This window comes from Mus musculus, chromosome 11 (assembly GCF_000001635.26).
Source record: "Mus musculus strain C57BL/6J chromosome 11, GRCm38.p6 C57BL/6J".
Taxonomy (NCBI): Eukaryota; Metazoa; Chordata; class Mammalia; order Rodentia; family Muridae; genus Mus; species Mus musculus.
In genome coordinates, this window is record NC_000077.6 from 51,078,134 (window position 1) to 51,096,425 (window position 18,292).

Genomic DNA, 18,292 nt, shown 5'->3' on the forward strand with positions numbered 1-18,292 from the left:
CATAGCTTTAATCCCAGTAGTATGAAGATTTCTGAAAGGTAGGTCTGTGAGTTCAAGTCCAGCCTGGTTTGTATAACAAAATCCAGGCTAACAGGGCTACACTGTGAAACTCTTGTCTCCAAAACCAGTCACCATGAAATAGAAGAAAGACATTCTATGGTGGCTCACAACCTTTTGTAACTCCGGTAACAGAGGATCTCACACCCTCATCTGACCTCTGAGTGCAGGACACATCACACATAGCTTTACACGGTCTTCATGAGAGTATTAGACGTTGCTAGGAAGGCCCAGATTCTAGAAAAGATGAAGGTTGCCTGTGACACTAGCTACCCAGGAAGCCTGTCCTGGTATGGGGCTCAGATTCCCTTTACACTGGGTCTTTCCCAGCCTCTGGGACTGTAAAGGTAACACTGGGTGGACATCCTAGACCACTGGGTTCAGGTCTATCATCAGCACAGCTGTCTACATTTGGGACCCAGCATCAGCCCTTCAGACTTGTGAATGAGAAATAGGATAGAGGAGTTTTCTAGTTTAGATATGACTCTGAGTCCTGGCACCAATGAGCTTCCCTGATCCTGGGTTCTCTGTCCTCTCTTCATTTCTTGAGTATTTCTCAGTTTCCAACTTAACTTACTGTCAGGACTTAAGGCAAAAGCATATTGAAATCCTGAGTATGAATCGATTGTATGATGCATTAACATATGTATATACTGTAATTCTCCAAACTTAAAACCTATAATCTACAGTATGATGTTGCCCTGAGGTAGCATCATTAAACAGAATCAGTATTATTTTTAATTAATTAATTAATATGCATCCCAAACGATGACCCCTCCCAGTCTTCCTTCCCAGAGTACCCCCATCTCCCCTCCACTTCTCCTCTGAGAGGGTGGGGACCCCCTGGGTATCCCCCCACCCTGTTGTATCAAGTGTCTTCGGGGTTAGACCCATTCTCTCCCACTACTGCCAGCCAAGGCAGCCCTAGATGCGGGGAGGGTAGTCCAGCCCATGTATGTTCTTCGGTTGGTGGCTCAGTCTCTGAGACCTGACAAGGATCCAGGTTAATTGATTCTGTTGGTCTTTTTGTGGGGTTCCCTTCCCCTTCAGGGCCTTTGATCCTTCTCCCAAATCTTCCATAAGAGCCTCCAACCTCCATCCAATGTTTGACTATGGGTATCTGCATTTGTTTTTACGTAGCTGCTAGGCGGAGCCTCTCAGAGGACAGCCATACTTAACAGAGTATCATTAATAGTGTTGGGGATTGGTGCTTGCCTGTAGGCTAGGTCTCAAGTTGGGCCTGTTATTGGTTGGCCATTCCTTTAGCTCATTCATTCCATGCTCTATCTTTGTCCCTACATTGCTTTTTAGACAGGACAAATTTTGAAAGTTTTGTAAGTAGATTGGTCTTTTTATTATTATTATTGTTATTATTGTTGTTTTTTTCGAGACAGGGTTTCTCTGTATAGCCCTGGCTGTACTGGAACTCACTTTGTAGACCAGGCTGGCCTCGAACTCAGAAATCTGCCTGCCTCTGCCTCTGCCTCTGCCTCCCGAGTGCTGGGATTAAAGGCGTGCGCCACTATGCCCGGCTAGATTGTTGTCTCAATCCCTTCTCTGGGGGTACTGGCTGGCTACAGGAGGTGGTGTCTTCAGGTTTCATGTCAGCTAAGGTCACCCACATTGACACCTGGGAGCTGCTCCCATCTCAGGTCTCTAGTGAGTCTAGAGATTCCCCACCCCTACCCCTGGCAGCTTCAGATTTCCATTCATTCTCCTGACCCTCTGACTCTCTCTCCTGTCTCTCCCTGTACCTGATCCTGACATCCCCAGCTCCCCTCCCCATCTCTTGCTACCCTTCCTCCCTCTGCCTTCTATTGTCGCGTCTGCTCTCGACCAGCAAGAACGACCCACCCACCAGTTCTTCTAACAGCAGTTTATTCAGCATACTTCAATCTTCATCTCTCTTGCTTCATCTCTCTCTCTCTCTCTCTCTCTCTCTCTCTCTCTCTCTCTCTCTCTCTCTCTCTCTCTCTCTCTCTCTCACTGGGCCTCTCTCTTATATACTTTCAGCCCCCATCCACTCACAGCAGGCCACACCACCTCACCAGGCATGCAGCTTCAACAAATCAGGGTGGCAGGGGCATGTCTCCACCAAATATGGACTTGTTTATACTGCCAGCATCATGGTGCACCTGAGCAGCTCTCACGATGGTCGTGGCTATTTTCAGGTGTATGAGGAAGTCAGGTGCAAGTCATAAGACTTAGCTACAGTCCCGGGCGCCATCTTGGGACTGCTGCCACACCCACTCCTCACATTCTATGACGATTGTATTCCCCCTTCTAAGTGAGATCCAGACATCCTCACTTGGGCCATCTTTCTTGTTTAAATTCTTGGGTCTGTGGCATGCATCATTAGTATCCTGTACTTTATGGCTAATATTCACTTACCAGTGAATATGGACCATGCATGTCCTTTCAGGTCTGTGTTACCTCACCCAGAATGATATTTTGTAGTTCCGTGCGTTTGCCTGCAAAATTCATTATGTCTTTGTTTTTACTAGCTGAATAGGATTCCACTTTGTAAATGAACCACATTTTCTGTATCTGTTCTTTGGTTGAAGAACACCTGGGTCATTCCCAGTTTCTGGCTACCCTGAATAAAGCTGCTATGAACATAAAAGCATGTGTCCTTGTGGTAAGGTGGAGCATCTTTTGGGTATAGGCCCGGAAGCATTGTACCTGGGTCTTCAGGTAAAAATATTTCTAACTTTCTGAGGAACTGACAGATTGATTTTCAGAGTGGTTGTACAAGTTTACAATCCTACCAGCAATGGAATAGAGACTCTCAGAGGACAGTTATACTAGACTCAGTGGAGGCCTGACTGTTTCTGCCAGATCATGCCACTGCTGCTGATTCACATTTGCTATCCTGACACTGCAGAACTGGGCTGGTGGTGTATTCCTGCTGGTATATTTGCAAATGGCTCAAGCTGTCACTGCTAAATCCTGTGAACTGAACTGCTGATTTCCTGACAATGCAGATGGGATTTGCTCCAAAGAACAGGTCCTTTTTTAAATAGGTCCACCACCACCACCACCACCACCACCACCACCCCAGAACCTAATAACCTTTCTTTTCAACTACCTCTGGTGAGTGGTGGGCTAGAGGGGAAGTTAACGCATGTAAGAACAGTTCTTAGAATTAGGGTTGAGAAAAATTTACAACTACAGGGTACAGAGCCACGACTGCAGGTAGCAATATGGACCAGAAGGAAGATGGAGCTCAGAAAGGGTGGGGCAGAGCTCAGAACTACTCGGCTTGCTAGGGTCCCAGCAGGTGGAGGATTCAAGATAATCCTGGATTCTTTGCTAAGGTTTTCTATCTTCACCCTCCAGGGTTCTTTGTTCCGATTCACAGGTTAGCAGATCTGGCTGAGCAGTGTGAGACCCACAGAAATCAGCTTGCTGCACTTCTCTAACATGAGATCTGTGCACAAAGCCCTGCCAGAGGCTCTGCTCTTCCCCACTTGAACTACAAGAAGCCCACAGTCACAGCACTGAATGTCACCAAACCCTGTGAGGTCCTGGTGCCACCAGGCTGCTGTTCCTCCCCTGGGCTTCTGACTGCTGACTCTTCCAGGACTCCCAGTGCTGCACCTGCGGCTTACGGGAATTTTCAGGTACCCTGAATAAGGCACGAGTCCTCCAACCTGATTCTGGACTGCTCTGTTCCACAAGTTCCATAAAGAATGATGAAATTTCCTGTTACCTCAGACTGGTTCCTTGGAACAACTCCTCCCGGACCCACCCACCCACAACTGTTTTAAAGGGACTCCCATTCCTTTTTGGTAGCACTGTTTCTATTTACTGTCTCTCTTACATTGTATTTCAATAAACTCTCTTTCATGTTCTTGGTAAATTCTTTTTTTTAATTATTTATTTTTTACACTCAATATTTTATTCACCCCCCCCCCACCCCTGCATCCTCCAACTGTTCCAACATCTCATACCTCCTGCCCACCCCCTGTCTCCATGTGGATGTCTCCACCCCAACCCCACATGACCTGTAAACTCCCTGGGGCCTCCAGTCTTTTGAGAGTTAGATGCATCATCTCTGAATGAACACAGACCCGGAAGTCCTCTACTGTATGTGTGTTGGGGGCCTCATATCACCTGGTGTTTGCTGTCTGTTTGGTGGTCCAGTGTTTGGGAGATCTCGGGGGTCCAGATTAATTGAGACTGCTGGTCCTCCTGCAGGATCTCCCTTCTCCTCAGCTCCTTTCAGCCTTCCCCAATTCAACAACAGGGGTCAGCTGTTTCTGTCCATTGGTTGGGTGCAAATATCTCTCTGCCTCTTTCAGCTGCTTGTTGGATCTTCTGGAGTGCAGTCATGCTAGGTCTCTTTTTGTGAGAGCTCCATAGCCTCAGTAATAGTGTCAGGCCTTGGGACCTCCTCTTGAGCTGGATCCTACTTTGGGCCTGTCACTGGACCTTCTTTTCCTCAGGCTCCTCTCCATTTCCATCCCTGTAATTCTTTCAGACAGGAACAATTATGGGTCAGAGCTGTGACTGTGGGATGCCCCCTCCCTCATTTGATGCCCTGTCTTCCTGCTGAAGGTGGGCTCTGTAAGTTCCCTCTCCCTACTGTCAGACATTTCTTCTAAGGTCCCTCCCCTTGAGTCCTGAGGGTCTCTCACCTCTCAGGTCTCTGTTGCATTCTGGACTGTTCCCCCAACTTCCTATCTCCTGAGGTTGCCTGTTTCCATTTTTTCTGCTGGCCCTTGGGGCTTCAGTCCTTTTCCCTCACCCAATACCAGATCGGGTTCCCTACCCCCTCCCCAATTCACTTTCCCTCCCAGGTCCTTCCATCCCTCCCCACTTGTGATTGCTTTCTTCTCCCTCCCAAGTGGGACTGAAGCATCCTCACTTGGGCACTTCAGCTTGTTGGCCTTTGGTAAATTCTTTTTACCAACCTGTGTCACTGGTCTTTGTTCACTACCATTCCCCCTATAAGCTCCCACCTCTTAAAGGTTCTGCCTCTCCCCAGTAGCTCCATCAGTTTGGTCACAAAGCCCCGAGAAGCCCCTGAGCCTCTGGAGAACAGGTGAGAGCCAGGCCATCCATCCATCCAGGTACTTGAGTATGCTGGCAGCAGCTGTCATGTGACCATACAAAGGAGAAGGAAGGACCTTGGCTTCTGCAGAGGAAGCTGGGTCCAGATTCCACACTGGGAATGGGTGAGTTTTCACTGATGGGAGAGCAGTGTGAATGTCCAAAGCAACTTTCTCATCTCTGCAGTTTCTGCTTCCCTCCTCTGCCCAGTCCCACAGGTGAGGTGAGGGGGGAACACAGCAGTTCAGTTCCTAAGGGAATTTCACATGACCTCTGGTTGGACAGCGGAGAGGTAATAGAATAGATTCCTGGGTGATTCCAAGAGAAGCTTAGGAAGCTCACTCGGACCACACACTTTGCCAGCAGTGTCCCATTTCTGGCTGCGTGACCACTTTTCCTCTCAGAACTCTAGTCTCCTTGTCTCTCCAGTGGAATTTCACATTCCTACACTACCTGAAGACAGAATGCGGCAATGTATGTCATAGTGCCTGACACAGAGCTCACGGCCCACAAAGCACATTCCCTATGGTCTTATGAGACATGCACCACCTGCCACAGTGGGGAGAAGAGCCCACTTGTGGATTCGTGTCAAACCCACACCTGATGAAAGGTGCAAGCACAAGGCTGAGTGAGGCCTTCTCCTTGAGCTGCTGGCAGGCAGGGTTTGAATGCAAATGTCCTCACAGACACAGATGTCCCTTGAACACTCAGTCCTCAGCTGGCCATGCTGTCTTGGGATCTTGTGGAAGCTTTAGGAAACGGAGCCTAGCTGGCAGACTCAGGACCTCAAGTCAGGGCTAAGGGCTATGTAGCCTAAGCCTGGTTTTTGGTCAGTATCAGCCCTCCCTACTCTGCCTTAAATGGAATTGTTGTTATCTGTGCGTTCCACCAAACAGCCTCCATCCCTGTATGTAGCCCAGCAATCTCCGTGCATTGACAAATGGCTGTGCAACCCTAGAATCTGCATCTCCACACACATTGCTTAGGGTAAAAGCCTTGGTCTCTCCTAGGACTTGCTGCTGTGAGATAAGTAAGCAGATTTTCCTCAAAGCCCCAGCACACCTCTTCTCCTGGCTGCTGTCTCTGACTTGACTAGTGCCAGTGTGTATAGGACGCAATGGGAGTGACAGTTGGTTTCAAACTGTGAAAACCTCTTCTAGGGACTTGGGATAAATTCAATCCTGCGAAGCACAAACTCGATTGGTGAAGAAGAGGTGGGGCAACACAATGTCCCCAGTTTGAGATGCCCACCGACCCCACCCAGGCTCTTGAAGCTCAGCCTGTATAGCTTAACATCGATGTTTTCTTACCCCTGCCCTACCAACCAGTTTTTCCTATATCCTTGAATCTGGATTTAAAGCAGCATCCATTGACATTCTTCCTGGCTTTTTCAAGTGCTAGGTCTCTGTTGTCAGGACAACAGCATGTCTCAGTGTCTCTGAGGGAGCAGCAGCTTTCCAGGAATTCGAAGGCAACCACTATGCAGAGTGGAAGCAGGTGGAGCGCCAGAAGAAGAGCTCTGGGGCGGAGCCAGCGAGGGTGAGGACCTTTGGAGGATTAGGAGGCGTGGCTGCTAAGCTGCAGTGTACTCAGACCAGCCTTGTACCTGCTCTAGAACATAACTTTTTATGGTGCATAACTTTGATGGTGCACTTTCAAAACCGAACCTGGTCCCTCCCACTTGGTGTACCCAGTTTGTCTCCAGAAGCCATTTGAGATTTGGAAATGGTCCAAGTGGATGAACCGTAGCGAAGTGTCCTCATAAAATAGGGTCCTGCGGAACAGAGTCCTAGGAACCGACGAGGGAGTTGATGTTTGCCAATAAAATTTGAGTCACAATTGCATAGGCTTGTTGCTCATCGCGCAGTGCCCAGGACATCCCATCAAGGGCCAGGAGTCAGGTACGAGCCGGGCTGGAGGAGGCTGCACATAAGGTCCATTCCATTTGAGATGCAGGTTAGCTCACCTGCACACTACTCGCTCCTGGTTTGGGTCATTCGTCTTGTTTTGTTTGTTTGTTTGTTTGTTTTCGAAAGAAATACTGCTGTTAACCGATCAGTTGTATGTTCCAAGTGAATAGGAAAGAAGCAAGGTTCCCAGAGGATTCTTTGACATTTGAAACTTGGCGTGGTGGGTCCCTGCACAGTCTTTCCTGTGGCCAAGGCTGGGAGACTGCAGTGCAAAGCGCGTGGTCTTCCCAGCTTTACCACCGCCCCCGCCTGTCATCTGCTGCTCCTCCGGGGAAGGAGGGGCTGTCTGACTCAGTATTAAACCTGGTCGCTGCATTGGCGGCACCCAGGAGCATTTTAGGGGAATTGTCAGCTGGCAGTCGGCTTGTTCTTTCTCACTGACTGCAAGGTGGTCCCGCAGAGCTTTCTAATAGTTCTAGATGGTGACCAGAGTTCAGGCGCTTTGGCAAACACTTGAAACGTGAGTATCTGCCACCTCGCCAGGAAAAGACAACAGGCTCTGAACTATTCCAGCTTCGAGAAGGGAGGTCTTAGACGGGGACAGGTTGCAGTGGATGGAGGGAAAAATAAGTGGGATATTGAGAATTGAACAGCCCAAGCAGTGAATCAGAAAGCCAAGACATCAAGGCTGTTTAGGGAAAGATAAGTAAGTTAGTTGCTACCAAAAGGGGGTAGAGCTGAGGAGTGAAGTAAATCAGAGTTTGGTTAGATCTAACAGATAGATTATAAGACAGTCAAGGGGCATCTAGAAGAAAATCCGTTGTTACAACTTCCCCTGCCCTAGCTACTCTCAGCCCTGGATTCAGAACTTGGACCTTTACGCCTCTTTTAGAGCCCAGGTCATTTCCCAGCTCAGATTTTAATTCATCTGGCTCGATCCCAAGGGTGAATCTGTTCTCATAGCTCTCTGAGTAAGAAAATGTATAGAGAGACACCTGTCCAGGCTTCAGATGGACAGGTCTGTTGCTTCAGGGGCAGGCAGGGGTCAGAAGTCCTGAGGGAAGCCATGGGCTGATGGGATTAACTGGGGAGGACAGCAGGAGCCTACACTCAGGCCAGCCAGCTCTGCTGGTGGGAGCCAGGAGGCTAGCTTTCAACTTGTCAGTGTGAAACCACCAGACCTGTACAGGTTGGCAATTAACTAAAATATCTAAAAGTGCATTGTGCTTGTCAAACAAAATGCCCCTTCCAGAGCTGTCTTATGGTCCAGATTGGGCAACCGCACCAGAACTTGCCTTCCCAGAAATGCTCAGGACAAGGGTGCAGGGAGTGGGGTTGGGTGGCTGATCTATTGTCCCAGGAACTCTAGCTTTGGTCCTTGAAATTTGTGCCTGGTTTTAATCTTTCTTCTCTCTCTCTCTCTCTCTCTCTCTCTCTCTCTCTCTCTCTCTCTCCCTCTCCTCCCTCTCCTCCCTCTCCTCCCTCTCCTCCCTCTCCTCCCTCCTCCCTCCCCCTCCCTCTCCCTTTCTCCCTCTTCCTCTCCCTCTCCCCTCTCCCTTTCTCCCTCTCCCTCTCCTTCTCCCTCTTTCCCTTTCTCCTTCTCCCTCTCCGTCTCCCTCTCTCTGTGAAAGGAGACATAAACTTTGCTGCCCACATTTTCTTCCTGATGCTGCAGGTAGAACATAAGGGCTTGGCATATGCTGGTCTCATTCTTTCTGGAGACCCATAGTTTTCTGACCAGAGATCTCTGGAATGTTGAAATGAAGAAACAATCTCTAGATTCCTAGAGGTTTCTCTGGCTGAGAATCAAAGGTGGCTAGTCTGTGTAAATTGACCACCTTTGTCTCCTCCCTCAATCCCACAGAGTTCCCTGGCAGCCTCCTGTGGGGTGGAAATGGTCCATCGGGACTGAGAAATGAAGAAGTCTTGATACTGTCCATCTTCTGGGCTGGGAGGTTGGCACATGGGAAGGGATAAGAAACAAGGGTTGCCTTGTGTATGTAAATAGTACTGACAGTGACACATGGTCTATTCTCATTTCACATATATCTTGTTTTCCTTCTCTAAGCCACAGAAACAATTGAAAGTTTTGTGTCTCCATTAGCCAAGAGGACCATTCAATGCCACTTGCTCTTTACAGTTTGAAACATCTTTGTTGGGTCAAGAGACCTGGAAGACTGCCTTGGTTTCATTCTCCCTCCCTCACACTTTGGGGCCAAAACTCTTGTATTTTGACTTGATTCTGTATTGGTTTTGTTCAGTTTGATTTGGCATATATTAACCATAAATATTTATGGGGTACAATTGAATGTTTTATACAAATTTATCTTGTGTAATGATAAGGCTGGGGTAATTAGCATATTGTAATTTTATGCTTTAGTAAACTTTGTGATAAGACCAAGGGGAATACTTCTGCCCTGCAGGTAGAAGTGTAAACTTATACATCCACATTGGAAGTCAATATGGTGGTTTCTCAGAAAACTGGAAATCAACCTACCTCAAGAACCAGTTATAGCACTCCTAGATGCATACATACACACACACACACACACACACACACACACACACACACACACACATACACAGGTGGAGAAAAAATTATATAGGATTCTCCATGCTATCCCCAAGGACACTTGCTCAACTATGTTCATAACAGCTTTATTCCTAATAGCCAGGAACTGTGAACGACCTAGATGTCCCTCAACCAAAGAATGGATAAAGAAAATGTGGTGCATTTATACAATGGAGTATTACTTAGCTGTCAAAAAGAATCACATTGTGTAGTTTGCAGGCAAATGGATGGAACTAGAAAAAAATTATTCTGAGTTGGGCAACCTAGACCCAGACAGACCAACCATGGTGTGTACTCACTTTTAAGTGGATATTAGCTGTAAGGTAAAGGGGAAGCATGCTATATATATACAGTTCAGAGACCCAGAAAGGCTAAGTAACAGGGAGATCTCCCTGGAGGGAAAATAGATTTCATGGGTGGGCTGGGGATGGGTGGGGTTGTCAACAGGAGGGAGGAGGGCAGGAGAAATGACTGGATTTCTGGAATTGGGAATTTCAGGCATGAGGTGCAAGCCTAGTGCAATGGAAACTCCATGGAATGTCCGAGATTACCTAGCAAAGGTAACTCCATGGCATCTATGAGAGTAACCCTAGCAAAGACTCCTAGTACTGTGAGACACAGAACTTGAATGGCCAACTTCTGTAACCAGGCAAGGCCTCAAATGGAGCGATTGAGACACCAACCCAGCCACACAACCTGTGGCCTACAGTTTGTCCTGCCTGCAGGCTATTCTGGGACTGGAACCTAGCATAATGGTCATTGGAGAGACAGGAGAGACCTCATCCAGCAAGTGATGAAGAACATGGCAGCAGATGCAGAGTCCCACAGCAAAGCATTGAGGCAGAGTTTGGGGAGTTCTGCAGAAGAGGGGGAGAAGGAAGGATCAACAAAGGAACCAGAGGGAACACACCCAGAGAGCATGGCCCACAGAATCAACTGACTGGGTCTCATGGGGAGTCGCAGAGATCAAGGAGCCTGTAGGGGTCTGACCTAGGTCCTCTGTATATATGTTATGTCTAAGTAGCTTGGTGTTCTTCTGGAAATCCTAACAGTAGGGGAGAGGCCGTCCCTGACCCTTTTGCGTATCTGTGGGTCCCTCTTCCTCCTACTGGGTTGCCTTGTCCAGTCTTGATGCGATGGTATGCTCCTGGTCTCATTGCAGTTTGTTATCCTGTGTTTGGTTGATATTCCTGGGAGGCCTGCTTTTTCCTGAAGGAGGATGGAGGTGGTGATGGATCGGGGTGGGGTGGGGGGGGAGAGGGGAGGTGGGATGGAAAGACTTGGAAGAAGGAGGGGAAACTGTTTGGAATGTAGCATCTGAGAGAAGAAAAGAGAATGGAGTTGTGAGAGGGAAATTTTGGGTGCTTGTGAGAAAACTACAGGAAAATAAAGCAAGAGCTATGGCCTCAGCTTCTTCAGAAACACAGAAATGTTCTTGGAATGTTGCTCTCTGTTGCACCCTCCCAGATGTAACAGGAAGGAATGGGTTTGCTTTAGCTGTTGCTACTCATATGCCTCTATGGAAAAACCATGGTTTTGGCATGTGCCGCTTGTTCTTGGGGTTTTATAATTTACCCCGGTGACTCTTCCTAACCCTCAGAGTATAGCTTGTCTGATGCTCTGAATGAAGTTGGCTATTGCATGGGACTTCAGCTCACCTTGGTCTTAAGCCCTTCTCTCCCAGGTTCGCATCACTAATTAGTGGTGTCTAAACAGGGACCTGAAGCTGGCTGTGAGATAAGAGTGGGCCTTCTCACAGGTGGGTAAATGAGCAGGATGAAGCAGAAAGCAGGGAACGTTTGGCGTTATATTGTGCTTTTGCATTTTTTAAAAAGAAAGGAGGAGCACAGGTGTGGTCCTGGTTTTCTGCAGGAACTTAGGATGAAGAAGCATGAGGCAGAATCTGAAAGAATATTGAAGAGGGGACAATAATAAGGGGGAAAGATTCCTGTTCAATTCTAGGTCAGTTGGGCATTACTTTGTGCTGTTATTAAAGCACTTGGGAAAGATCTGGGGGGATATCAGTCACCAGGGAGGGAAGGCTAACTCCTTGAATGAATGTAAACTGGATGATCAAACCTTAAAATTGATAAGAGGCAAAACCGAAAGTCAAAACAGCACACCCGACACTGGTGACAGCTCCCTCGGCTCGTTTGTGGAGCCTCCTCAGACATGTATCCTCCATTGCCTGAAAGTGACCCTGAAGCATGGGGTGGTGAATATGATAATCAGTCTCATGCTGAAGTCTCTCCATTTTGGGATGAGGAGAGCTTATGAAAATGCTAACTTAGCCGGGCGTGGTGGTGCACGCCTTTAATCCCAGCACTTGGGAGGCAGAGGCAGGTGGATTTCTGAGTTCGAGGCCAGCCTGGTCTACAGAGGGAGTTCCAGGACAGCCAGGACTACACAGAGAAACCCTGTCTCGAACAACCAAAAAAAAAAAAAAAAATGCTAACTTTACTTTACAACCTATGCACTGCAGCGAAGCACTGTTCTTCCTTGCCTCATGAGGTATGCTTGGTATTCCCAGTGTTTGATAGATAATATGCAAGGTATTATCTCGGGATTCAAGAACTACAGCTATTGGATTCCAGACATTTGTGTGTCTTGTAGATCTGTCATTGCTTTTAAACATATTTTCTCCACTATTGTCTCCTATAAGAGACACGAGAAAAGAAACCTTTGGGGTACATTTATTTACACCATAATGATCATAAAATATTAACAGCTTGTTAATATTGTACTTTGATTGCTCAATTAGTAAACCAGGGAGGACCCAATGGCAACAATTATATGGATTTGATCTGTGCTCTGTTATAGTAAACTTAACAATTTTTAAAAGCATTACAGAACTCTATTGATTCTCAAATTTCACTTGCAGCTTAACATGGAAGGATAGGAGATCATTACCCTGCTGGTAAGCTATGGGGTTTTCTCATAAATTTGTGACTACCAAAATTGTCCAACCTTCTCCCATTCCATCGACACTTATTTTATTGATGGTTTATTGATAAGGGTATGAGTGGGATTCACGGTATACTTCTCTTTCCTCAGCCTAACAGGTGGAACTGGCTGTTGTGATTCATCTATTACAGTTAAGGAAAAAAAGCCAGCTGGTGCATTAACGTGCCCCATTTTTACTTGTCCGGAAAAGAGCTGGGGAGGGGTTATGCATCTGTCATTGCAGAGGGATCCATTGAAACACCACAGATTCCTCTTCAGCTCCTCCAGCCCTGAGCCATCAAAGACACCAGCAGAGGGTGAGGAGACAGTGTAAGTCACCAGGAAGAGAGCAAGCCTCCAGCTAAAGCATAGAGGAGATCATGGCTCTTCCATCAGAGTGGAGTCTGCCTACCCAGGGCCAAGTGACGGCCTGAGCACACAGGAGAAGTTATTTCATTAATGACCCCGTGTTTATGCCTGGACTTTGGGATGTAACAGATACACTCATTCATTTGAAGAAGAGATTTTAATTTTTCCTTAGGATTTGAACCACTTCCCATTTGCATAGGACATCATGAAATCTATACCTGTATTAAAGGCAAATATTCTGTCCTACAAGACACTAGAACTACTAGTCATATGGGTCTCTTTTCAAGCTGTTGTCTAGATTTTTCTGATCAATATAACAATGTAACTCATAGTGCCAGATATAGTTTGGATCTCTGTTCTTGGAATATGACACACAATGCATTCACTGTTCTAATACCCATTGGTTATGGGATACACATGCATCAAATGACAATAACATTTTTCTACAACATCTCAGATCAGAGCCACTCTGGATATCCTGCTATCAAAAAACAGAAACAGAGGAGATGGACGAACACATCCAAGAATGGAGTCGAGCAATGGGGATTCTGTGTGCTTGTGAGAAAACTCCAAGAAAACAAGGCAAGAGTTCTTCAAAACATAGATTTGTTCTTTGTTCATGTTTTCAGGCAGATAGGAGTGAGTTTACCTCAGCTGTTGTTAGTCACATGCTTCTGTGGAAAACCTATTTTTTGCCACATGTGGCTTGTCCTTATGATTGAACACCTTACTCATGCGATTCTTAACCCTCAGAGTATAAATTATCTGATGTTCTAAATAAAGTTGACCATTGCATGAGACCTTAGTCTGCCTCATTTTTAGCCTCCCCCCCCTCCTGCCCCCGAGGTTCATGCTGCCAACTAGAGCGGTGAACAGCAGAGTTCTATGATTCACAGGTACATGGAAACTGCCCCCTTAACAGTTCTATCTGATGGAAGTCCTACGAACTGCAATTTGGCCATGATGGTTGCTCACTTGAGAGTGTGGAAGGGTGATAAGACAGAAGGATAGCAATTACAAGTAACTTGCCATGGTTTCGTACATTTTGTAGAAAAAACAATGAGAATTTTCATTAAGACAGGGGAAATTGCTAGAATAACAGTCTTTCCCTTTTCTTCACATCCCCTAACCATTATGCAGACAGGTTTAGCAGGAGTTGGTGGGTGGGAGGGACAGCTTCCCACGCCTCTTTTCAGTTCCTGGCCTCCCAAGCTCTGCACAGTCTGTCCAGCTTCTCAGACTAACTGACATCTGCCCCAGGGAAGAACCTATGATCTCAAAATGTTAATGTTAATGTCAGCACACTGACACTTGACTGGCTTTTACCTATGAAAATATAAATTCTCTTTTCATGGACTGAAATCTTATTATTCAGACTTAACAGTTAGTTAGACTAGGCTTGCTTAGCTGGCACAGGTCTCTGGGTTCAACCCCAGCAGGGAAAACAAAGCATCTCACAGAGCAAAGCATATCACATGCTAGCTGGGTGTCTACAATGAGTAGCCAAACTGTTCTCTTGGTGATTGTGACTATTAGTGTCATTTTGACTCCTCTGTATTTCAGGAAATAAAAAAGAAAAAAGATGTTCCATAGAAATTACATCGGGGTAAGGTACAGAGACAAATGCTACACTGAACCTCAAGAAACATGGGCAAATTTGAACCTGGATTAATTAATGCTACCATTAATGATAGTAATCTATTTGACTCAATAAAGAGCCATGAAAAGGAAACAGGCTGTCACCCAGTTTCTCCTAAGCAAAAGGCTTACTCCTCAGCCTCCTCAGGCCCGATCCTGTACTGCAACCTCTACTTTACTTCAGTAATAAAAATCAAACACAATTTATTAAAAATTTAGATAAGGCTTTATGTACAATTGTTGTATGTAGAAATACAAAGGGGACAGCCTCCACCAGTGTCTTCCTAAAAGATACACAGATACAAGTGATATCAAAAGTATAAGGAAATCACCAGTTAACTTACATTCTGCACTTGACATCACAGAGCGAGCTGAGATTAGCAGTCCTGTGTTCTACAATTACTTAATGTGTAGATAACACCTGTAAAATTTGTGGTAGAGCTAGAGTTTTGTCTTTTTATATGCACATGAGGTCCATAGCCTATTGAATAAAACTGGCAATAATGCACATTACATTTATATACGTTACATGTTTGATTATAAACAAGTAAGTGACAGTGTGATACATAAGTAGACAAATGCCATGGCACAGAAGAGAATTATTAAATAAAGCACTGACATTGTTTGGCACAGTGAGAAACACTGCAATTTGATCTTTAAAATGTGAGGCCACTTACATTTATCTATTGATCAATATGATCAGCTGAATTTAATGGAAAAATCCAAGATCAGCAGTCCCTCACATCTGAGTACTACTTGGATTGGCAGCCTTCACTTTTCTGAAGTCCCTGCAAAAAGAACACAAAAATAGACCGGCAGGGTCATTTTCAGTCATTCTAGGGCTAACCGCAGCTATGAACAGACATATGCTACTCTTAGGTTTTCTCCATGTGCAGCATCCACAAAGCCACTTACACATCAGCCTTTGGTGACTAACCACTTTGCAAAGGCTAGTGCATGTAACCATGTTTGTGACCTCTATCATGTTTAAAGACATACTCTCTGGTGCCAATCCAGCAAGAGGAGGCTGTCTTGAAAGAACAATGCAGAATAGCTGGCATTCACTCCAACACCCCAAGCTGCTTCACTGTGATGCTATCCAGTTATGTTTCTTTAAAAATAAAACAAACAAACAAACAAAATAAAACAAAACAAAAAGCTCTAAAACTCTAAATTAACAAAACTCAAAACAAAACAAAACCTAGAGACAGGGGGTTGCCACCCATTGTAGTTGAGCAGGACAGGTTCTCAAACAACACCATCCTGCCTCACGAGGCTCAGACAGGACACACAAGTCCAAGTTCCATCCCCTGGCCACGTGTAGTTTTACATTAGAGCCTCACCTACTGGGGAAGGAGCAGGTGAGAAGTCTTGGTATCTAAGTAATTGGGTAACATTTGATAGTTCTGGGATAGGGCACTTCACTGGCAAGACCAAAAGGACATGGGAAGACAGAATCACTGCCCAGGTCTTCTGTTGGCACAGACAAAACCCTTTCTGGCATATTTGGTTTTTCAGAAACACAGGCTGGCAATCCTACTTAAAGTTCAAAATGATCATTAAATATAATCACTAAATAGATGTAACATTTACTCTCTGAACACAATCTTTAAGCTTTATTTTAAAGGATGTTGTAAACACGTGGACAAGCACATACTCTAAGGATTTCATATCTGTCTGGTCTTCCTTGTACTTCAAAGGCTAGCTTTTCTCATCTTCCAAATGAGATCGAGGGCTAGGGCTGGATTGGAATCCGAGAGAAAGATTGGAAACTCCTTCCAGGCATGGAGAAGTGTCCCCAGGGAAAATCACCTTGTAACAATCTTGGAATTTGGAATGATACCGCAAGACGTGGCAGGCAGCACGTCTGGGCTGTGTATTTCTAACAACAGGCCAGCAAAGTGCCAGGGCAAATTCTTCACAGCATTTCATGTGCAAAGGAAAGGAAGGAGGGGGAGAAGAAGCCCCATGATGTTTTAAGACAGAGAAAGAAGGAGGCAAACTGGTCCACCATCCTCAGGATGTGGGTGCCAAGGCTCCAGTGCTTGGGACATCTTCTTGTGTTCTTCTCTTTGGGGTGGCTCACTCTGGACAAAGGAGCCTGTGCTTCAAATAGCAGACACCTGTTCGTCTTCCGCAAATACAGCAGGAGAGAAACCAAAATAAGAAGTCAAGAAGTAGATAATTTTTTGTGTGCTATCATAAGTTCACTTAAGTTTAAAAATATTTATTCTAATGAAGCTCACTTAAATATTTTTTTGCCAAGCAACTATTACAAATTTTAAAAAGGGTGCATCACCAGGCATGATGGTGCACCCCTTTAATCCCAGCACTCGGTAGGCAGAGGCAGGCAGATCTTTGAGTTTGAGACCAGCCTCGTCTACAAAACAAATTCCAGAACAGGCAAGGCTACACAGAGAAACCCTGCCTCAACAAACAAAAACAACAAAATGGGTGCACCATTCAAATCTTCGCACATATACACAATATACACAAAAAATATATGTATATATCTTTGGGAGTGGGTTGAGATGGTTTTCTTTATGTAGCCCTGGCTGTAAGGAACTCCCTATGTAGACCAGGCTGACCCTGAACACAAAGAGATCCTCTTGCCTCTGTTTCTCAAATGCTACAATTAAATTTTTGCACCATCATACTTGATACAAACTGATAAAACTATTAAAAAGGCAGCTGGGTGTGGTCATTTAGGTCTATAATTCCAGCACCAGGAAGCTGAGCCAGGAGTAAGTATCTGAAGGCAGTCCAGTGTACTGTCTTAAAAACAGTAGCAACTGTAGTGGCCAGTCAACTTGACAAAGCTGGAAAGAAGAAACTTTGATTTGAGGAATTGTTTTCAATAGAGTGGCCTGTTAGACATTCTGTTGGTTGCTAGTAGACACAGGAGGGTCCAGCAAGTGGTACCATCACTAGGGAAGGGTGGCCTTGGTTGTATATGAAGGGAAGCTGAATGGGAGCCTGGGACTAATCTACTCCCAGCAGTATTTCTCCATGGCCTCTGCTTCAGTTCTTGCTCCAACTTCCCTGAGTCATGGAGTCTTACCTGGAATGTAAGATGTAATAAACCCTTTCCCTCCAAGTTGCTTTTTTCAGAACATTTTTATAACGGCAAAAGAAACCAAACTAAGATAACAATAAATAAGTAAAATTATGTACATTACTTGCTTATTGATTGGAAGGTTATTGGGAAAATGTATTTAAGTTTTAAAACAAGATGTAGTTTTCTAAGATTTATTTTAAATGCATGGCTGCTTCTGTGTCAGGTATATGCATGTGAGAACAGTTGTCTGTGTGAGCCAGAAGAAATGATTAGATTTCCGGCAGTAACATTTTAGGCAGTTGTGAGCCACATCTATATGGGTATAGGAAACTGAACTTTGCTGCAAGAGCAGTGTATACTCTTAACCACAGAGCCATCTCTCCAGATCATTCTCAAAACAACCATTTTTGTGTATTTTTTTAAATTTTATTTTATGTGTGTGTGTGTGTGTGTGTGTGTGTGTGAGCATATATGAGTGCCACAGAGGCCAACATAGTGTGTTGGGTCTCCTACAGCTAGAGTTACACACACAGGTGTTGGGAGCTGAACTCTCTCTCTCTCTCTCTCTCTCTCTCTCTCTCTCTCTCTCTCTCTCTCTCTCACACACACACACACACACACACACACACAATGTCAATATTTATCTGTAATTGAAAGATTATAATTCCCACTTGCTATGTTTTAGACTTT

The 18,292-nt window shown here is 45.4% G+C and overlaps 1 long non-coding RNA gene across 1 annotated transcript; it reads left to right on the top strand.

Annotated features, from left to right (window-relative positions):
• Positions 1-6,953: 6,953 nt before the first annotated feature.
• 9230009I02Rik (RIKEN cDNA 9230009I02 gene) lies at positions 6,954-13,702 on the top strand. The gene is made up of 3 exons (NR_045865.1): positions 6,954-7,013; positions 12,476-12,511; positions 12,649-13,702. It is a non-coding gene; the product is annotated as an RIKEN cDNA 9230009I02 gene (long non-coding RNA).
• Positions 13,703-18,292: the final 4,590 nt, after the last annotated feature.